The sequence below is a fragment of the Brienomyrus brachyistius genome, chromosome 4 (assembly GCF_023856365.1).
Source record: "Brienomyrus brachyistius isolate T26 chromosome 4, BBRACH_0.4, whole genome shotgun sequence".
NCBI classification, from domain to species: Eukaryota; Metazoa; Chordata; class Actinopteri; order Osteoglossiformes; family Mormyridae; genus Brienomyrus; species Brienomyrus brachyistius.
The window spans coordinates 30,437,389-30,456,631 of NC_064536.1; the positions used below are offsets into that span (position 1 = coordinate 30,437,389).

General features: G+C 48.5%; 1 protein-coding gene and 1 long non-coding RNA gene across 2 annotated transcripts in view; both read left to right on the plus strand.

Annotated features, from left to right (window-relative positions):
• LOC125740827 (uncharacterized) overlaps positions 1–19,243 on the plus strand; it is an 82,450-nt gene that overhangs the window by 11,379 nt on the left and 51,828 nt on the right. The window lies entirely within an intron of this gene.
• Positions 1,403–5,356, plus strand: LOC125740845 (uncharacterized). The gene is made up of 2 exons (XR_007397786.1): positions 1,403–3,462; positions 3,919–5,356. It is a non-coding gene; the product is annotated as an uncharacterized LOC125740845 (long non-coding RNA).

The following is a 19,243-nucleotide window of genomic DNA, read 5'->3' on the forward strand; positions in this document are numbered from 1 at the left end:
CACCCTGCGGAGGAGCAGCGGCTCTACTCTGAGTCTCTCCCGAATGACTGAGCTCCTCACCCTATCTCTAAGGGGAAGCCCAGCCACCCTGCGGAGGAAGCTCATTTCAGCCGCTTGTACTCGCGATCTTGTTCTTTCGGTCACTATCCATAGTTCATGACCATAGGTGAAGGTAGGAACGTAGATAGACTTGTAAATCGAGAGCTTTGCCTTTTGGCTCAGCTCCTTCTTCACCATGACAGACTGATGCAGCGCCCGCATCACTGCTGACGCCGGACCGATCCGCCTGTTGACTTATTAAAACTTACCAAAGCTAAAATTTGTCACTCAAATTTGGTGTTCCCACATAAAGTTACTTATGGTGAAACGTTTCGCATGTCAAAAATTCTATGCTAGCAGGGTAATCAGAGCATGTATGTCAAAGAACCACTTGACATTGAAGAATGACAGTTATTCATTTATGTACATAACAGATCAAGGTTTCAAGCAAGGGTAAGTTTGGCGTTTTATTTGAGGGTTTTGTTAGAAAACAAAACAGAAAACAGATACCGACTTACTTTTTCTGCGATGAGTGAACAAGCCGATTGGAAGCTTGACAGTATTTTTATATGAAAAGGTTTGTTTTATCTTGATACTGTTATAGTATATGATGTTTTTGGTGATAAAAGAAAGTTTGAAGTACTTACTTTTTATTTTATTAAAGCTTTAATAAAACTTCCGGTCACTTGAGCCCCATAAATATCAGTCACAATATTTTTACTTATTACTGAAAAAAAACCATGGCATATAAAAATGTAAAACTTTCTAGGCATGTTGTTTAAAGAGTTTGTGAACTGTGAGGACCGTTTTTTCTCCTGTTAGTTAAAACTCGAACGTATGCATCCAAACCACTAGAGGACAAGTAAACAGGACCTACCTCTCCTAAATCCATGCTGGCTATCCCTCAGAATGTTATTTGAATCCAGGTAATCTACCATTTTCAGTTGGATTATACTTTCGATTATTTTTCCAGTAATGCTAGTTAAACTGATTGGCCTATAGTTTGCTGGGTTACTTCTATCTCCTTTTGGAATGTGGGCGTTATATTAGCATGCTTCCAATCATAAAGTACCACACCAGCAGATAACGATTTCTGGAAAAGTAAAGTTGAAGGTTGGCTAAGAATATCCATCATCTCTTTTAAAACCATAGGCAAGATGCCATCAGGGCCCTGCGATTTATTTATTTTGAGTTTAGCTAGACTTATTACCACATAAACCTCAGTTATACATATATTGGTCAAAGACTAAACTGGATTAGGATTAAGTTGGTATGTCACTCATGTCCTCTACTTTATGGGTGGGTGATATAACCGAAAATTATTATCGTGGTATTTTTCTCTTTTTGGGTGATATATATATATATATATAATTTCTTTTCCTCATTTTAACATGCTTTTCTACAAAGATCACAGCAGCACTAAAAAGAACAGACACTATCACCTGATTATACACATTCCCAAACACAGACAGAAAGTTCTGGGCCAGTGGCATCTATTAGACCGGGAGCCCACAGGGGTCAACCTAGCTGAAAACGAACCAATTTCCCTTAGTGTAATCTTGCTGGGGGCATATGACAGTTCATCAGAATGGATGTCTGCCGGGTCCGTGGTGGTGGGTGTGGCTGTGAGGGGTGTGGAAATTAATTCAAATTAATTTGGGTTACCACTGCCAGACACACCAAAATTTGAGCTAAATCAGCTGATATAGATATCCGAAGTGAATAAAACTAGTTGGAATTGGTTCAGTATCAACCCAGGTATCATGAATGAACATTGCCAGACAGTTTCTGTGGTGGGTTACCACTGCCAGACACACCAAAATTTGAGCTAGATCAGCTGATATAGATATCTGAACTGAATGAAACTAGCTGGTATCAGTTCAGATATCTATATAAAACAGGAGGCAGAACTTGATCACGTGACAGACGTGTTTACAAGCAGCCACATGCTCAACTCTTGGAGTCATGCAGCCGACAGTGAGCAAGGGAAAACATGAAGGGTGACAGGAGGGACAGGATAGCCAGCGACATCTGCTGGCCAAACGGGGAAGGGACATGAAAGACTAGGATAACAGGAGCTGATCCGGACAACAGGGTGCTGTAGAGTCCAATACCTGTGTCCGGATGGCAGGCACAGATATCATGGGGTTCTGTAATGTTTGGCACCCAATACAGTGATCCTCCCTTGTTAGGGTGTAGTGTATACCCGGCCTATACAAACCCACAGTGCGTCCCCTATAAAACTCTGTCAAGTGTTGGTAATGCTGTCTAATGCATCTATGAGGCATCCTTCTGTTGACAAATTGCACCTTGGTGATCATTGGACTTTCCAGCAAGACAATGATCACAAGCACACCTCCAAATCAACCAAAGCTTGGTTGAGAAAAAGATCCTGGAACATCCTTGAGTGACCTTCTTAGTCACCAGATTTAAATCTGATTGAAAATCTTTGGTGGGATTTAAAGCAGGCAGTTGAAGCATGGAGGCCATCAAACATCACTGAGCTAAAGGCTTTTGCATGTGAAGAATGGGCAAAGACACCGATTCTCAGCACTTACTGAAAACATTTGTTGGAAGTTATAAAAGGTAAAGGATGCTCTACAAAGTACTGAAGCTGGGGATTGAATAATACTGCAAATGTGTGGAAAGAGTTGCATTTTTCATTTGATCTTCAAAGTTAAGTCTTTCAAAGTAAATTGAAACTTCTGTTGTCAAATTAACTCAGATATGTATCAAGAAATGTTTCTTGTTTAGTGAGTTTTTTTGTTATTTATTGTCTATATCTATATTGTTGAACATTTCTGATTGCAGCTGTAGTTAATAAGACACTTACTATCCTGCAGATTAGTGACTTCAGCTTTTAGAGTTAAAACTTTTTTTTGGAGTTAAAATATTGGAAAAAAACTTTTAATGTCACCCTTAGCCTCCAGTGCAATCTTCCTTTCTACATTCCTCTTAGGGAGTCTAATGTTATTTTTTAACTCAACCTGTAGACTTAGATACTCCTGCTTTATTTTGAAATCATTAGTTATTTTCTATTTGTGGAACAGAGCCCTTTTCCTCCTGACTTTATTCTTAATTTCCGCAGTAAACCACCTTTGTTGCAGTTTCCTAGATTTAGTTTTGCTGGAAACAGGTTTGAAGTTTTCCATTGTGCTTGAAATAATAATTTAAAAAATGCTTTTAAAAATTCACGTCTCTTCAACAGTTTTGATATTTAACTCCATTCAGTTTACAATTTGTAGTTTCAGTCTAATATCATTAAAGTTAACCCTCTTAACACTGTATATTTTTGCTTTGGACTTTGCTCTTTAGACAAACCTAATTGTTGTGCAAGTAAGTTTGTATAAAATCAACTGATTTGTTTGTTTTTACCAGGATCAGAAACCAAGGACAGACAAAACTCTGTTAAAAACTCTTCAGGTGAGTTCATACCCTGTGTGATAAACATGCTTCTGCCCAGTGCAGAGCTGTGTAGAGTGAGCAGCTCTTCACAATAGCAGGGGGTGAAGCTGTCAGAGGGTTATGCTGGTGATGCTGCGCCCCCCAGTGCCCGCAACTCACAGCAGATACACACTCCTTACAGCCTGGCCTTCCTGCACTTTTAGCATTTTATGAGTAATAAGCTAGCTGTTCAGGACCGAGTGGGCAGGGTGCTTAAGGGTGTGGATCTGAGCCGCAGGGGGCCTGCTGTTGTACCCCTGAGGAGGGTCCCTAACAGCTGCAGAAAGGGATCAGACGGAAAGCTGCTCTGGGTCGGGCTGTCGGCTCAGTGATGCGGCTCTACTGGCTGCTTCAGTGACATTTTACACTGACTGAGGATTGAGTGTCTCTGTGAAAATGTGCCTGGACACTGACTGATCTCTCTGCTTTCTGCAGGGGCGTCTTCAGGAGGAAACTCAGTGGTGATTTGGGTGATTGGGGTGATTGTGGGGATTGTGATGACTGTGGGGGCCATGGTGGGGATTGCAGAGTTGTTCAAATTACTGATGAATCGGCAAAAAAATCAAACATTGACCTGATCAGGGAACATCTGAACATCCCCTGATTGGAAATGCTGCCTCTTGCCATTCTGGGGAGCAGCGTTACTGAGAAGATGGAGGGAACCGGCTGTGTGATCAAAACCAGGCTGAATAATAACTGTCTGTTTTTCATAACTGCTTGTCACATATGTATGAAATGTGATATTATACTTTTATCTACTCTGCAACTTTGGCTCTCATGTTACCTGTATAATACATGAACATAATGCAAAATTTAATAGGGCTGGGACTATTGATAACGCTCGTGAATAAGAAAGTAAGTTAGTAAGTAAGCTATAACCCGTGCAGTAACCCATTACCCAAAACCTCCTGGTTAAAACTAGTTTAACTGAATAAACACACCTGCATTGTAACGCACCGGCAGTGTAAACACATACCATAGTGCCTTCGGAGGTGTGACAGTCCCAGAAAGAAGCTGTTTGCAAGCAAATTTTTCTAAATTGGTTATTGTCCCAGTACTAAAATTTTGCAATATGCAAAAATATATTATTTATTTTTAGTGTAGATTTAATATTTTCTAGCCACCGCAGTGGGTTTGCATCCCACCTCCACTCTCTACTTGTGGGGCTTGAATCCCCCTCTGCTCCATGTGTATGGTTTGAATCCCACCTCCACTGTGTGAGATTTTCATGCGTCCTTAGCACTCATGGACAGAGTGGTGGCTCTAAGGCTTGGGCTCTATGCCTGCAATTGGAAGGTTGCTAGTTCAAATCCTGTGAATACCCAGAGTGATTCTATTCCATTGGGCCCTTGAGCAAGGCCCTTAACCTGCAATTGCTTCATCCTGGATATGACGTTAATCTACATCTAGCCCTATAATGATGTTCTCCAGCTTACAGGGAAATTTGAGGGTTGCTGGCAGGATTGCCACTCCAGGCTCCGGAAAAAACTCAAACTGCTCCATTCGGACTAGTGCGGTGCTGAGGTGTCATTCAGGTTCTCATGCCTGAGGTGGTTTGTCATGTGGTGGGTTCGGCAACACACTGTAATCAGTACCTGCTCCTTACCTCTCTCTTAGCACTAAGATGCGGAGTCACCTGCCTGGTAATGAACAAACAGACAAGGTCACTTGTAGTATATGTATTGTTTATATACTACCAGTTAAACTGGAAATTTTATAACTTTTTAGGTAATCTCTGTATTGCTTTTTAAACTTTTATAATCACTGCATTTTAATATCTTTCTGCTACATATAAAGCCTGAAAAATCGAAAATTTAATTCTAGTTGACTTAAGTAGATTTTTACAATAAAGCTATGTATTTATACTGTTTAATAGTTTTACGTGTTTTTTTCCCCATCTCCATAAGTCGGGCTGGTAGAACAGCATGAGAATCTTGGCCCAGCAGAACCATCAGACAGGTCAGAGGACTGGGGGTGTCACTGATACCGCTGCATGTTCACACTGAGCAGGTGTCAGCATTTACCTCACTTCCTGTGAATTCCCACAATGCATCTCACCATGGTCATGCTGTGATGTTTTGTAATCCATCTTGAAGTGAAAGACCATCATAACACAGATTTACAGCATGAATGGGGGATCTTCACTGTTATTGATCTGCACCCTCAGACAGAATCTCAGATCCTTCACAGTCAAATGTGAGGGTTAGACCAGAGTGAGAATAAATAATCTGCCAGTTTGTGAGCTTGAAATGACAGATGCGCAAATCTTTTCTTACAGAAACAAGTCTGACACACAGCTACAAAGATCTTTTCATTGGTTTGGGAGGATCACATACAAACACTAAGTGTTCTCTACATACTTGCAGCACATACCGGGCCTTCTTCACACAAGGACAGATCTCACTACATGAAGCGTAGTGCTGCATTTCGAGCAAACATATCGACAGAAAATGCAATTATTATTGCTCTCCATACAGCCCAGCTCGGCCTTTAATACAGTCTCCCCCCCACAAACTGGTTGAAAAACTGAGTAATCTGAGCTTAAGCAGCACACTGTGCAAACTGATACAGGACTTCCTGAGCAACAGATGTCCCCAGAAGAAATTTTTACTGCTCATAGCTTGAGGAGACAAAATTGTGATTCTCATTTTAGCCTCACTTAACTTCTATAGGACATGAGTCATATCTGAGACAAACAGGAAATCTTGCCAAACTGGACTCGGTCTCTTTAATGAGCAATACTGGAGCCAAAACACTAATACACATAAAGCCAGGGGAGAGATTTGAACTTTTCAAAGAGTCGAATCCGTAACTGAAATTAGCAGTTATCAAGTACAAATGTTTATTTCTGCTACACAAACCAGCACATACACAGAGACGGATTACGGACCGGGCCAGCGGGGCCGCTGCCCAGGGGCCCTTGGGGTGCAGGGGGCCCGTGGGGCCCCTAGCCCAAAACAATTTGCAACGCTTATCAACAATGTATTTTCGTTTGTCTATTTTAGAGGGCCTACATTCTTTGATCCTCTGCCTACAAGGGCCCCTGACCCTATAGGGAGGGTGTTTGGCTGCCAAGGGCCCTTCAATTGTGGTGGTTGTGGTGGTGGTGCTGGTGGTGGTGGGGGGGGGGGCTCGCGAACGTTTTGCCCAGGGGCCCACACAACCCAGAATCCATCCCTGCACATACAGAAGTCATTTTATTATTTTCTGATCACATGGATGCCAACTTCATACAGGTATGTGAACGTGGCTGGGATGAGAACTGTTTGAGCCCTCTAATTTTCCCACCATTGATGAAAATGAGAAGTGAAAGTTGAGACACTCTAAGGACTGTTCTGGAGCTTGATGAGAACCCTTTTGAAGCTGAAAGTGAGACTAACATGTGATTTTGTGTGTCTATAGTGCTTAATGTTTATCGTGTACATAATGTGTGTGTATGTATGTGTGCATGTGCCCACTGTGTGTATTAGGAGTAAATAGGGTGACGAGCACGGTGGGTACTGACAGTGTGTGCATAGCAGTGGTACGGGTGTAATAAACGCCATCTGGAGATTAAAGCCCGAACTATTGCTGCTGTCTAATTACTGAGAGCATGGCTCAGCGACCCACTATTACAATGGTGTGAGAAGTGGGATTGGAATCGTCATATGACAATCTCCAATACATCGAGCAAGGATTCCAGCAGCTGTGGTGGGGAACACCCAAAGACCACAAGAAGACACTGGGAGGTGAACAGCATACCTTCCCAGGAAGACCAGATGGCACCAGCACTATTCCCCTGCTCCGTCTGGCAGCAGAGCGAGCAGAAGCAAGCGCGCTGGCACAAGAGAGAGCAAGCCTGCAGTGAAACTCCCACACTATGGAGGGAAGACTTACCTGGTCCAAGTGCGCCTAGCCGCCCGGCACAACGGATGGAGCAAGGAAGAGCTGGCAGTGCAGATAGCCTTGGCGCTAGAGGGCCCACGGAAATCCTGTTCCCATCGGCAACACCAGGCCGGTCGCCAGTCCTGCTGTGCATGCAGTTGTCACGTGGGTATTATGGGCATGCGGGGTTTTGTTTATATCCTGGTGCCTTTGGTACGTCAGCCGGGATCGCGGGACTAATTAATTGCCTTGATAATTGCGGCGCTAGAACAATGTTTGGGATTGGTTGGGAAAGTGAAGGGGGAGGACCGCATTAGAGAAAAGGCACCCTGGAAGAAAGGAAAGGGGGGAACCGGAGGAGACACCGGAAAAAGGCGCACCAGAGAGTGGACAGAAGAGACACCGGACGAGGCATCGGGAGAAGACGCACCGGAGAGTGGACAGGGGAGCCGATACTGGAGAGCGGAGCACCCCGAGTGGCGATCGCGTCTCGAGACGCTCTGTCGGGGAAGGAGTCGCTTGGACGCCGGAGCAGGGGAGAGTAACTGGGCATTCACCCCCGCAGCGAGTTAAGTGAAAACTCTGTTCGCTTGGACAGAGCCAAATATCGGGTCGGCGTCTGATCTGGGATCTGTTTTAGGCTGATGTAGTGGTGGGTGTTCGAAATCAGGATATCAATCCTCCCTGTAGCGGATACCGTGATATGGTGTCATTTGTAGTGGGGGTGTACGGGTGTTTCGATTTGTGTGTGTGATTATTGCGGTGCCCTGTGAGGGTGATAAGTGTGCGGTAGTGTGCCTTTGCCGCGATACTCTCGGTATCCCTATACGGCGATTGCGGGTCGTGCTTCAGTAGAATCTGTTTGCTCGCCTTGTTTTTGTGTCGCCCTTATAGGCTGGGGCGGACGGAACCGGGCTTGTGGGGATCATCTTTTGCACGGACATCGCCTGGCCCCGCTGATCTGATAGTGGGCCCTGAACGGACTAAATTTTATGACGGAGCTGCTCAGGGCCCTTACTCGGGGAGTAATGTAGTAGCGATGTCGCCTTTTTTTATTGGGTCGCCTTGGGTGCCTAGATTTGGGGGTAGAGAGTCAGCTGTCTCATATGGGGAATGGAAGAATAGAATTAAGGCAATGTTGAGGAATGAGTCCTGGGATCTGCAGCAGCAAAGTGATTTTATAGTGGGGGCTTTAGAAGGTGGTGCCAGGAGGGAGGTAGTAGTGTTGGAGGAGCCTTTAAGGAATACCGCCTAAGGGATATTTGCTTACCTGGATGAGCTCTATGGTGATCGTGTGCCTGTGGCCCATTTGAGGGGTATGTTTTTTGATTGTAGGCAGAAAGCTGGTGAGACAGGGAGGGCCTTTGCCTTGCGGCTGCGGGAATTACATCAGCGCTTACAACAGCGGGACCCGGTTATGATGGGGAATGCAGATCAAGTGCTGAGGGACCAGTTTGTGACAGGGTTGCAGGATGCAGATTTAAGGCAGAATTTGAACCGCTTGATCCGCGGTAGGGAACTTAAGACATTTGATCAGGTGCGAACTGAGGTCCTCTGGGCAGAGGAGGATCGTCAGGCCATGGTTTGGCAGCCACCAGCTTGTGCACAGGTTTCAGCTAACAGGGCTCTGGATGGGAGAGAAGATGATTGGAAGGCAAAGTTGCAGGAGGAGCTGCTACAGGAAGTTCGTGGGCAGTTTGAAGAACTGCAGAACAAAGTGATGTTAGAGCTGCGGGACCTAAGGGCTGGAGCGGACTCTAGGATGCAGGGGATTGAGCCAATGCCCCAAGGGACGTTATCAGGACGGCCAAGTGGTGTACAGGATCGTATTGGGCATGCTCAAACCACACAGGTGCTGGCCCCTCGAACAGCAGCCCAGAACCCCAGGACCCAGCTATCACGTCATCATCGATTTCAATGGGATGAGCAGGGACGTCCCATTTGTGGCCGTTGTAAACAGGCAGGGCATATTGCACGGAATTGTGGTGCCACCTCCCCAGCTTTAAACTAGATTGTCCAGACACCAGGGACCAGGTGTCTGGAGTTGAGCTGCAGGGCCTCAGTCAGTCTTCAGAGGTTTTAGTTGGGACCTGCCCTTTGGTGACTGTTGGTTTTAATGGGATGGAGGTAGAATGTTTATTGGATACAGGGTCAGAGGTGAGTTTATTGCCTGAGAATGTCTTTGACAAACTTCCAGGGAGAGATGAGAGGGTTGTGGGGGAGGCTACATGGTTGACTTTACGGGCCGCGAATGGGTTAGAGATCCCTTATGTGGGCTATGCCCTTGTAGATGTGAAGGTGGGTGGATTATTGCTGCCCAAGAAGGGAGTGGTAGTAGTAAAGGATTTAAAATCATGCCAGCAGCCCATTTTGGGGATGAATATCATTGGGGCATGCTGGAAGGAACTGTTGGCGAAATCCCTCTCTCAGTCTGATTTCCTTTCAGGACAAGTGGACCTCCAAAGTCACCACGGGTGGGCCAAGGCCTTGGCACATTGTAAGAGGGTGGTAGTGGAGGCAGAGGACATCCAGTCAGGGCATGTACAGATAGGACAGCGCAAGGGTATGATCGTGCCCGGCCAGAGTGAGATGGTTTTAGCAGCCCGAGTGTTTGGACCTAGGGTGCAAACTGGGGTGTATGGGCTGGTGGAGCCATTGGAGGGAGGGGGACCAGTGGATGTTGCCCGGAGTGTAGTTAAGATCGAAGGCGGTAGGGTCTTCCTCCAGGTAAGGAACCTGCAGCCGGCTCCAGTACATCTTCACAGGCATCAGAAGTTGGCGTGAGTGACCCAGCTGAGGCCTGCAGATATTGTTGACCCAGTGGTCACCCTGCGAGAGGTAGAGGGAGGTGTGATTGAGGTAGGTGTAAGGGCAGTGAGTGTGGAGCCGGCGGGGATGATGCCTTTGTTGCAGGAATTGATTGATCGGTGTGAGGGATTGATGGAGGAAGAACGGGAACAAGTACAAGGGCTTCTGACTAAGTGGGCAGGTGTGTTCTCCTCAGGAGACCACGACCTGGGTAGTACAGATGCGGTACGGCACACGATTCCCACAGGTAATGCCGCCCCTGTTCGGGAAAGATATCGTCCAGTCCCACCTACCCTGTATCAGGAAATGAACCAGCTGTTGCAAGGCATGTTATCCACAGGTGTGATTCGAGAGAGCAGCAGCCCGTGGGCAGCACCCGTAGTCCTGGTCCGTAAGAAGGATGGTGCACTGCGCTTCTGTGTCAATTATAGGAAGCTAAATGCAATCACTCACAAGGATGCTTATCCCCTGCCCCGAATCGAGGAGGCCCTCACCAACCTTAAGCAGGCAAAGTACTTCTCAACCTTGGATTTGGCCAGCGGCTATTGACAAGTAGCAATGAACCAAGGTGACCGGGAGAAGACTGCGTTTGCCACCCCTATGAGTCTGTTCGAATTTGATAAGATGGCCTTTGGCTTGTGTAATGCCCCGGCAACCTTCCAGCGATTCATGCAGCGATGTTTGGGGGACCTGGGGACTGATAAAGTGTTGGTGTACCTTGATGATGTGATAATATTTTCGGCCACGTTCAAGGAACACCTGGAACTTTTAGAGAAGGTGTTGAGCCGGCTTGGTGGCTATGGGCTAAAGTTGAAGCCGCAGAAGTGTAAGCTGTTTCAGCACCAGGTCCAGTTCCTAGGCCATGTGGTGGACGAGGCTGGTGTCCATCCGGATCCGGAGAAGATCAGAGCCGTGACAGAGTGGCAACCCCCAAAGACGGTGCGGGAGGTGAGGTCTTTCCTGGGCTTTGCGGGGTACTATCGAAGATTTATCAAGGGGTTTGCAAAGATTGCTCGACCCCTGCACGCATTGTTAGTTGGAACGGCAAAAAAGGGGCAGGCACCCGTTGTGTGGACTGAGGAGTGCAGTCAGGCCTTCGTTAGTTTGAAGGAGAGGTTGACCCAAGCGCCTGTGATGGCCTTCGCAGATTTTTCATTACCTTTCCGGCTGTACACCGATGCGAGCCTTGAAGGCCTGGGGGCGGTATTGGCCCAAGTCCAGGATGGACAAGAGCACGTCATAGCGTATGCTAGCTGTAGCTTGCACCCGGCCGAGAAGAAGGATTCAAATTATAGTTCGTTTAAACTGGAGCTCCTGGCCCTGAAATGGGCTGTGACGGAGAAGTTTAAGGACTATCTATGGGGGGCTCAGTTTACTGTGTACACTGACAATAATCCTTTGGCACACTTGAGAACAGCTCGATTAGGGGCGACGGAACAACGTTGGATGGCCCAGTTGGAGAATTACACCTTTGACCTCAAGTATCGGCCGGGGAAGGAGAATGTTAATGCAGATGTGTTGTCCCGGAGGCCGGATGCAGTGGAAGATGATGGAGTGACTCCTCCATTGCCAAGAGTCCAAGTCCAGCAGAGAAGTATACAGGTGGAGGAGGAGCCAAGCTGGGGGTGGGACCCCGCACGATGGAAAAAGCTCCAAAGTCAAGACGTGGCTCTGAGGCAGTTGTCAGAGTATGTGTCCAGAGGACATCTTCCTGATGGGACTGAGAGGAAGCGGGCAGGTGAGGTGGTGCGTAAGCTATTGAGACACTGGCCCCGCTTGTCATTGAGGGAAGGGGTATTGATGAGGAGAATCCAGGACTCCGCCACTCTGGAGGTTCATGGGCAGATACTGGTTCCCCTCTCTGAGAGGAAGGCAGTATGGGAGGAGGTCCATGTCCAGGTAGGCCATTTGGGGGAGAGAAAACCCTTTCAGTCCTCCGCAGACGGTTCTTTTGGCTGAACATGGAAACGGACAATAGAGATTGGATTGCTGCGTGTGAGAGGTGTGTCGTCCGCAAGTCCCGGACTGAAGGCAAGGCCCCCCTGGTCCCCATGGTGACCTCTGCTCCCTTGGAGGTGGTGGGTATGGACTTTTTAACACTGGGTCGACCCTGTGATGATTACCAGAACCTGCTGGTTGTGACCGACCTGTTTTCCAGATTTGCGTGGGTGATTCCCACCAAGGACCAGACTGCACACACTGTTGCACAAGCCCTTTGGCATACTGTCATACAGCCATTCAGCTGCCCACAGCGCTTCCATTCTGATCAGGGGGCCAATTTCGAGTCTAAACTGGTGGCAGAGTTGTGCAGGTAATATGGATGTAGGAAGAGTAGGACTAGTGCCTATCACCCTCAGGGTAATAGGACCTGCGAACGTTTTAACCAGACTCTTTTAAACCTGTTAGGTATGCTAAATGAAGAGCGACAGAGCAGGTGGGTGGAAGCTTTGCCAGAGTTGGTGAAGGCTTATAATACTACTGTCCATGCATCCACAGGTTTTACCCCTCATTATGTCATGTTTGGCACCCAGGCGCGGCTCCCGTTGGATTTAGTGTTGGGAACGTGGACCGGGCAGGAGCAGGTGTCTGTAGAGGGGTGGGTACAGCAGCATCACCAGCGGTTGGCCAGGGCCTATCAGAAAGTGATTGAGCATTCTGCCAGGGCCAGTGATCACCAGGTACAGTTTCATTCCAAGAAGGTGCAGGGGGAGCCCCTCTTACCTGGGGATTACCTGCTGATACGTACCTTTAGGAAGGCGGGGCTGGGTAAACTTGCTAATCGGTGGGAAAGAACCCCTTGTGTGGTGGTAGGGCAATTACCGTCTGGGATTCCAGTCTACCAGGTGAGGCCGGAAGGCAGGGATGGGCCTTTAAGGACAGTGCATAGGAACCGATTACGTACCTGTAAGTTTACTCCGAAGCCAGTGGTGGAGCCTCAGGTCGAGCCACCACGTTCTCAGGAGGGACCCAGGTGGATGGGGTGGCCCTGTTGGGGTGCCCCGTATTTGCCCAAAGGGCCAGCTCCTGGGCATAGGCGGGAGTACTCCCAAGGACCAGGAAGTAGTGTTGGTGGGGGTGTGGAAACAGTATGCAGGTCACAGCGGGCTAATTTTGGAAAGAAACCAGTGCGGTATACCTGAAAGCATGCTATGGTGTATGGTTGATGCATGGTGTGTTCCTTTGGGGAAGTTTTAATGTACCGCTGGGAGCAGGCTCAAGGACGTGCCTATGAAAAAGTAGGGAGGAGTGTCACGTGGGTATTATGGGCATGCGGGGTTTTGTTTATATCCTGGTGCCTTTGGTACATCACCCGGGATCGCGGGACTAATTAATTGCCTTAACAATTGCGGTGCTGGAACAATGTTTGGGATTGGTTGGGAAAGTGAAGGGGGAGGACCGCATTAGAGAAAAGGCACCCTGGAAGAAAGGAAAGGGGGGAACCGGATGAGACACCGGAAAAAGGCGCACCAGAGAGTGGACAGAAGAGACACCGGACGAGGCATCAGGAAAAGACGCACCGGAGAGTGGACAGGGGAGCCGATACTGGAGAGCGGAACACCCCGAGTGGCGATCGCGTCTCGAGACGCTCTGTCGGGGAAGGAGTCGCTTGGACGCCGGAGCGGGGGAGAGTAACTGGGCATTCACCCCCGCAGCGAGTTAAGTGAAAACTCTGTTCGCTTGGACAGAGCCAAATATCGGGTCGGCGTCTGATCTGGGATCTGTTTTAGGCTGATGTAGTGGTGGGTGTTCGAAATCAGGATATCAATCCTCCCTGTAGTGGATACCGTGATATGGTGTCGTTTGTAGTGGGTGTGTACGGGTGTTTCGATTTGTGTGTGTGATTATTGCGGTGCCCTGTGGGGGTGATAAGTGTGCGGTAGTGTGCCTTTGCCGCGATACTCTCGGTATCCCTATACGGCGATTGCGGGTCGTGCTTCAGTAGAATCTGTTTGCTCGCCTTGTTTTTGTGTCGCCCTTATAGGCTGGGGCGGACGGAACCGGGCTTGTGGGGATCATCTTTTGCACGGACATCGCCTGGCCCCGCTGATCTGATAGTGGGCCCTGAACGGACTAAATTTTATGACGTTTTTGTATGCCATCGGCTAGCCTTGGCATTTTAAAGTGTGTTTTTATTCTTTGTAAAATAAATTGGTAAAATACAAACCATCAGGTGTTTGGGTGTCTGTGGAGAAACTCATACCAGCACAACCAGTCTGAACCAAATTGGAGGGTCCTGGTGCCCTATGGTAACATCAGGTGGCGTGGTCGGGGCTTATAAGGTGTATTGGGGGGCTTTATGGTTAGGTTAACCATTGGGTTAAAATAGTGCTAATAATTGCCCCTGTTGCCTTAAGTGTGGCGTTTGGCCCACGTAACGTAGTTGTGACACAGTCACGGCGGAGGCGCCACCTGCCAGTATTGGGCACCACACTCTCGCCAACAACAACAGGGAAACACCGGGTGGGTGGTGCTGTAAGGGGGGCATCACCCGCAATGAACGCCAGTCCAGCCCCAACAGCTGCACCTAGAGTGGGCCGACTTGGTGAGGCTATGGGGCTGTACATCAACTGCCTGGTAGCGGAAACACTCTGCTGAGCCCTGGTGGACACGGGATCCACTATCACGAAGAAAGCTGCCACGCATCGACGACACATTGGACTACATCGCTGGGTCAACATGGTTCAGCACCCTGGTCCTCCGGACAGGCTACTGGCAGGTCAAACTGGGGCCGGAAGCCCACCCCAAGACTGCTTTCTCCATCGCACTATAGCACTTCCGGTTGATGCCGTTCGGATTGTGTAGCGCCCCAGCCATGTTCGAGAGTCCTGTCCCACATCCTCCAAACCAAGTGCGTCGTCTACCTCGACGATCTCCTGGTCCACACCACTGACTTCGCTGGGGCAATCCGGAACCTAAGGACTGTGTTCTCCACGATCCGGCAGGCAGGGTTATGGCTCAAGCTCCGGAAGTGCTCCCTTCTTCTGCGCTGGTACATGCTACCTGAGCCACATCATCAGCAAGGAAGGCGTGGCCACCCATGCTGAAAAGATGGCAGCGGTGCGGAGCTGACCAACCCTGCGTAATGGGAAAGAGGTACGTCACTTCCAGGGGCTGGTGTCTTACTACAGACACTTGTGTCTGTAGACTTTGCCAGCATCGCAAATCCACTGGACTGTCTTACAGAGAAGTGAAGTGGTTTCGTGTGGACAGATGCCTGTGCTGCGGCTTTCAACCAGCGTCACGCAGCACTCGCCGATGCCCCCGTGCTAGTGTATGCGGATCCATGTCTCCCCTTCATCTTGGACATGGATGCTAGTAACCTGGGACTGGGCGCTGTGCTGTCACAGGTGGGACCCGAAGGGGAGCACATATTTGCATACTTCAGTCGGACACTTACCCGGCCGGAGCACAACTACTGTGTGAACCGACGGGAACTGCTGGCTGTAGTACAGACATGTAAACACTTCCATCGCTACTTCTGTGGCTAGCAGTTCACTGCTGACTGGAGATGCTGGCACCAGCCCGGGACACTGCATGGAAACACAGATGCCCTTTCCCGTCGTCCCTGCACTACCGAGAGCTGCCATCACTGTAGCGGGGCGGAAGAGCGTGAGTCCTGTGGGTGTATCTCACAGCAGTGCAGGAGACCACCGGCTTTACCCCCACCACCCTCATGTTTGACCATGAGCTGCCGACCCCGGTGGAGCTGGTGTTCGGCTCCCCGAGTCAGCCACTGGAGGGGTCCTGGGGAGGTCCTGGAATGGATCTCCGAGGTGGTATGCAGTGTGCAGATGCCACAGTGGCGCAGGACTGTCGTGATGCACCATGATCACTTGGTGCCATACCAGCCCTTAGTCCACTTGGATCAGATGACGCCAGGACTGAAGGCGAGTGCCCCGGCAGCAGGTACTGATCAGGATGGTGGGAGATTTGGAGATCCTAGTCCTAGTCCTATCCTATTCACGACAGAATGACAGACCTCCAAAAGAAGATGCCTCACACTGATCCTGTGTGTAGTTAGCAGTGTATGTCAGTGCTTCTCTGCTTTGTCAATTATACGGTGGTGTATATGTCTGATGGGGGTGTCTGCTGTCATATTCTCCTGTCGGAGGGGGGGGGGGGTCGGGTCTCTCACTGTCTGTCTCTCTGCTGTGCTGTAAAGACTGTAATTTAGTCAGCTGCCTATTTACTGCTATATGATATTATTTAAGCTGAAGTTAAGCTGTAGTATGTGCAGGGTTCTGCAAATCTGTAAAGCCAGGGGTGACCAATGTTATGCACAAAGGCCTGGTGTGTATGTGGGTTTTTGGGATAACCTTTAGGTCAACTGTTCACACCCAGGTGTGAGGACTCAATCAGTCCTCTAATTAGTGATCTAATTAGGGAGTCGCAGCGAAAACCTGTACACACAGCGGCCCATTCTGGGTAAGACTGGCCACCCCTGTGTTAAGCAATAAAGCAATAACGAATAAAGGTAACAGAATAGTGTTTATGCTAAATTTGAAAACCGGTTGCAGACCAATTAGCTTCTGCTAAATTTAGTTCCACTAATTGTATATCCGCTACCCTTTTTTTCGCAGGTAAAGTGACTAAAGTGTTACGGTGAAAACGTTTGTAAACCCTAAAATCATACAGTATATATTTGTTCCTGCCTGTTGTGAGTGTGTCTGCAACACTCAATTTGGCTGACTACATGTGAATACAAGATGTGATTTGTTGATAACTTGTTGGATTTAAGGTAATCTGGGTGTACATGAATGAAGATAAAGTCCGTTTACACTGAGATACCATGAATTAAATGGAGAACAGGGGCCTGTATCACTGAACTAACTCTTTTGCTTAGAAGGATAGCTGGACTTTAGGTAGCCTAGTTGAAAATGACTACATTTACACTTACATTTAGGCCAGACTACCTTAAATCCAACAAGTTATCTGGTTATGCAATAAATATTGCTTCCTGATACAGGCCCACGGAAGTATTTTAATAATAATTCTAGGTAAACGACGCCATATTTGTAGTCCACAAGCGGCTTCACTGAGGGCAAAATGTCTTTTTTTTGTTTTTTAAATGTATTCCCTCCACCACCCCCCCCCTCTACTTTATTTCTATTTATTTCTTTATTTTTATTTATTTCCTCAAGAGAGGGAGAGGGAGAGAGAGGGGGACAGAAGGATGAAAATGGAGAAGGGAAATAGAGAGAGAGGGAGAGAAAAGAGAGAAAAAAAGAGGAAAACAAAAAAAGAAGAAAGAAAACCACAGATAATCTGCTTCAATACCTGCTGATGAGAGAAAACAACAACCAACATCTGTACGAATCACAATGAGCATGTTAAGGAGCAACAGCCGATAAACACAGTGTGTGTCTGTGACAACCTGTTTGTACACCTGTATGTGTCTATGAGAACCTGTTTGTACACCTGCTTGTGTCTGTGAGAACCTGTTTGTACACCTGCATGTGTCTGTGAGAACCTGTTTGTACTCCTGTTTGTACTCCTGTTTGTACCCCTGTGTGCACACCTGTGTATGTGAGCGCGCTGGTGTTCAAAAGGTTTCTCCATGTAAATGTCTAGTAGTGTGTGTGGGGAGCCACAGCCCCATCCCTCAGGACATGAAGCAGACACGGAGGAGGCCCGGACCCCAGACATCCAGAGGCCCCCCAGGTCATGGGAGCCCCCAGAGGACCACCGCAGGGAGAAGAGCAGCCCTCACCCAGAAAAGGGCAGAGGAGAGCTCCGGAGGGAGGCCATCCGGCAGCCACAGTGCAGGAGCCCCAGGGGGCCGTGGCGGCGAGCCCGCAGGCTCCACCGGCGGCTGCCCACACCAGGGCAGACCAGGCCTTGGGCTCAGAGATCCAAGGGGCCCCCCACCTCCCAGCAAGGGCCCGACAGAGCCAGGAGGGCCAGATCCCTCCAGGCAACCGCCGAGGGTGAGCCAGCACCCACCCGAGCACCCAGCCCCGGACATCGAGAACCACCAACGCACCAGCGGCCGGGGACCCCATCCACCAGCAGGGAGTGTGGTGGGGGGGAATAGAGCCTGTGGAATATAGGGCCTGACAAGGTGCAGCAAATAGCAAATAGAGAACTGCTTGAGCAACCATTATATTAACAGAAGGCTGACATTTCAAGTAGAAGCATTTCAAGTGAAACGAAAGTAACGCCGAAAAACCGCTTAAGCAAAGCAATAATAATTATAGGTTATTGACAAGAAGACGAGCCGACAGCCTACAGAACGAAAGCAGACATAGCATTAACCACAAAGCTTTCCGCTCTTACCGTAAAGAAGCTTGGTTTTAATTACTTAGAAACATGTTGCAAAAATAGCTGCTGGACCAGTAGAAACGTACCAGCTCAAGATGCAACACCAAAAAGAGGAAGTGTTTCGGGGGCAAGGTACAAAAGGCTGATACAGACACAGCCACTTCGAACAGACAGAACAGACTCCAGATACAGCCGGTTTGAACAGACTTGGGCAAACTGCGCATCAACTGATAAATGCTGTGTGAACTGTCTGTTCCCGAATCGATTCGCAACAACAACAGGTGAATAAACAGCTTTATTATAACAACCTCAAGTCTCCATTGTGATCTCTTCTCATCCGGACCCTGGTGGAGCGGCGACTCTGACAAGCCCGAGATGTTATTTTGGGTCGAGTCTAGGACCCAACCTGACACAAGCATATAGACAAACAGGCGCACACATGCACAAGCATACGTTCCCACCCTCATGCACACATAAACAAATATTTACACATTCACCCAACATTTAGACACAGAAATGAACACTACACGTACTCTCACTCCCCATATATACTCTATGTGGACCCCATTTCTTCCTCTGGCGAGGAGACCAGAAGACCACCCCGGACCCCGCAGCAGCCGAGAAGCCCACCAGCCCAGACCCCGACCAGACGGCCAGCTCTTCCTCTCAGCCCCCAGCTCCAAATGGCGAACAGAGAACAGGGGTGTGAAAAGACCCCATGCCCCCCTTCGCCCGCTCAGATGTGGTGTTGGTGCGTGTTGTTCTAAAGTGCTTTTAAAACAGGTGAAGGGCATGGCGCTAACCACCCCCTGCCGACCAACAGTTA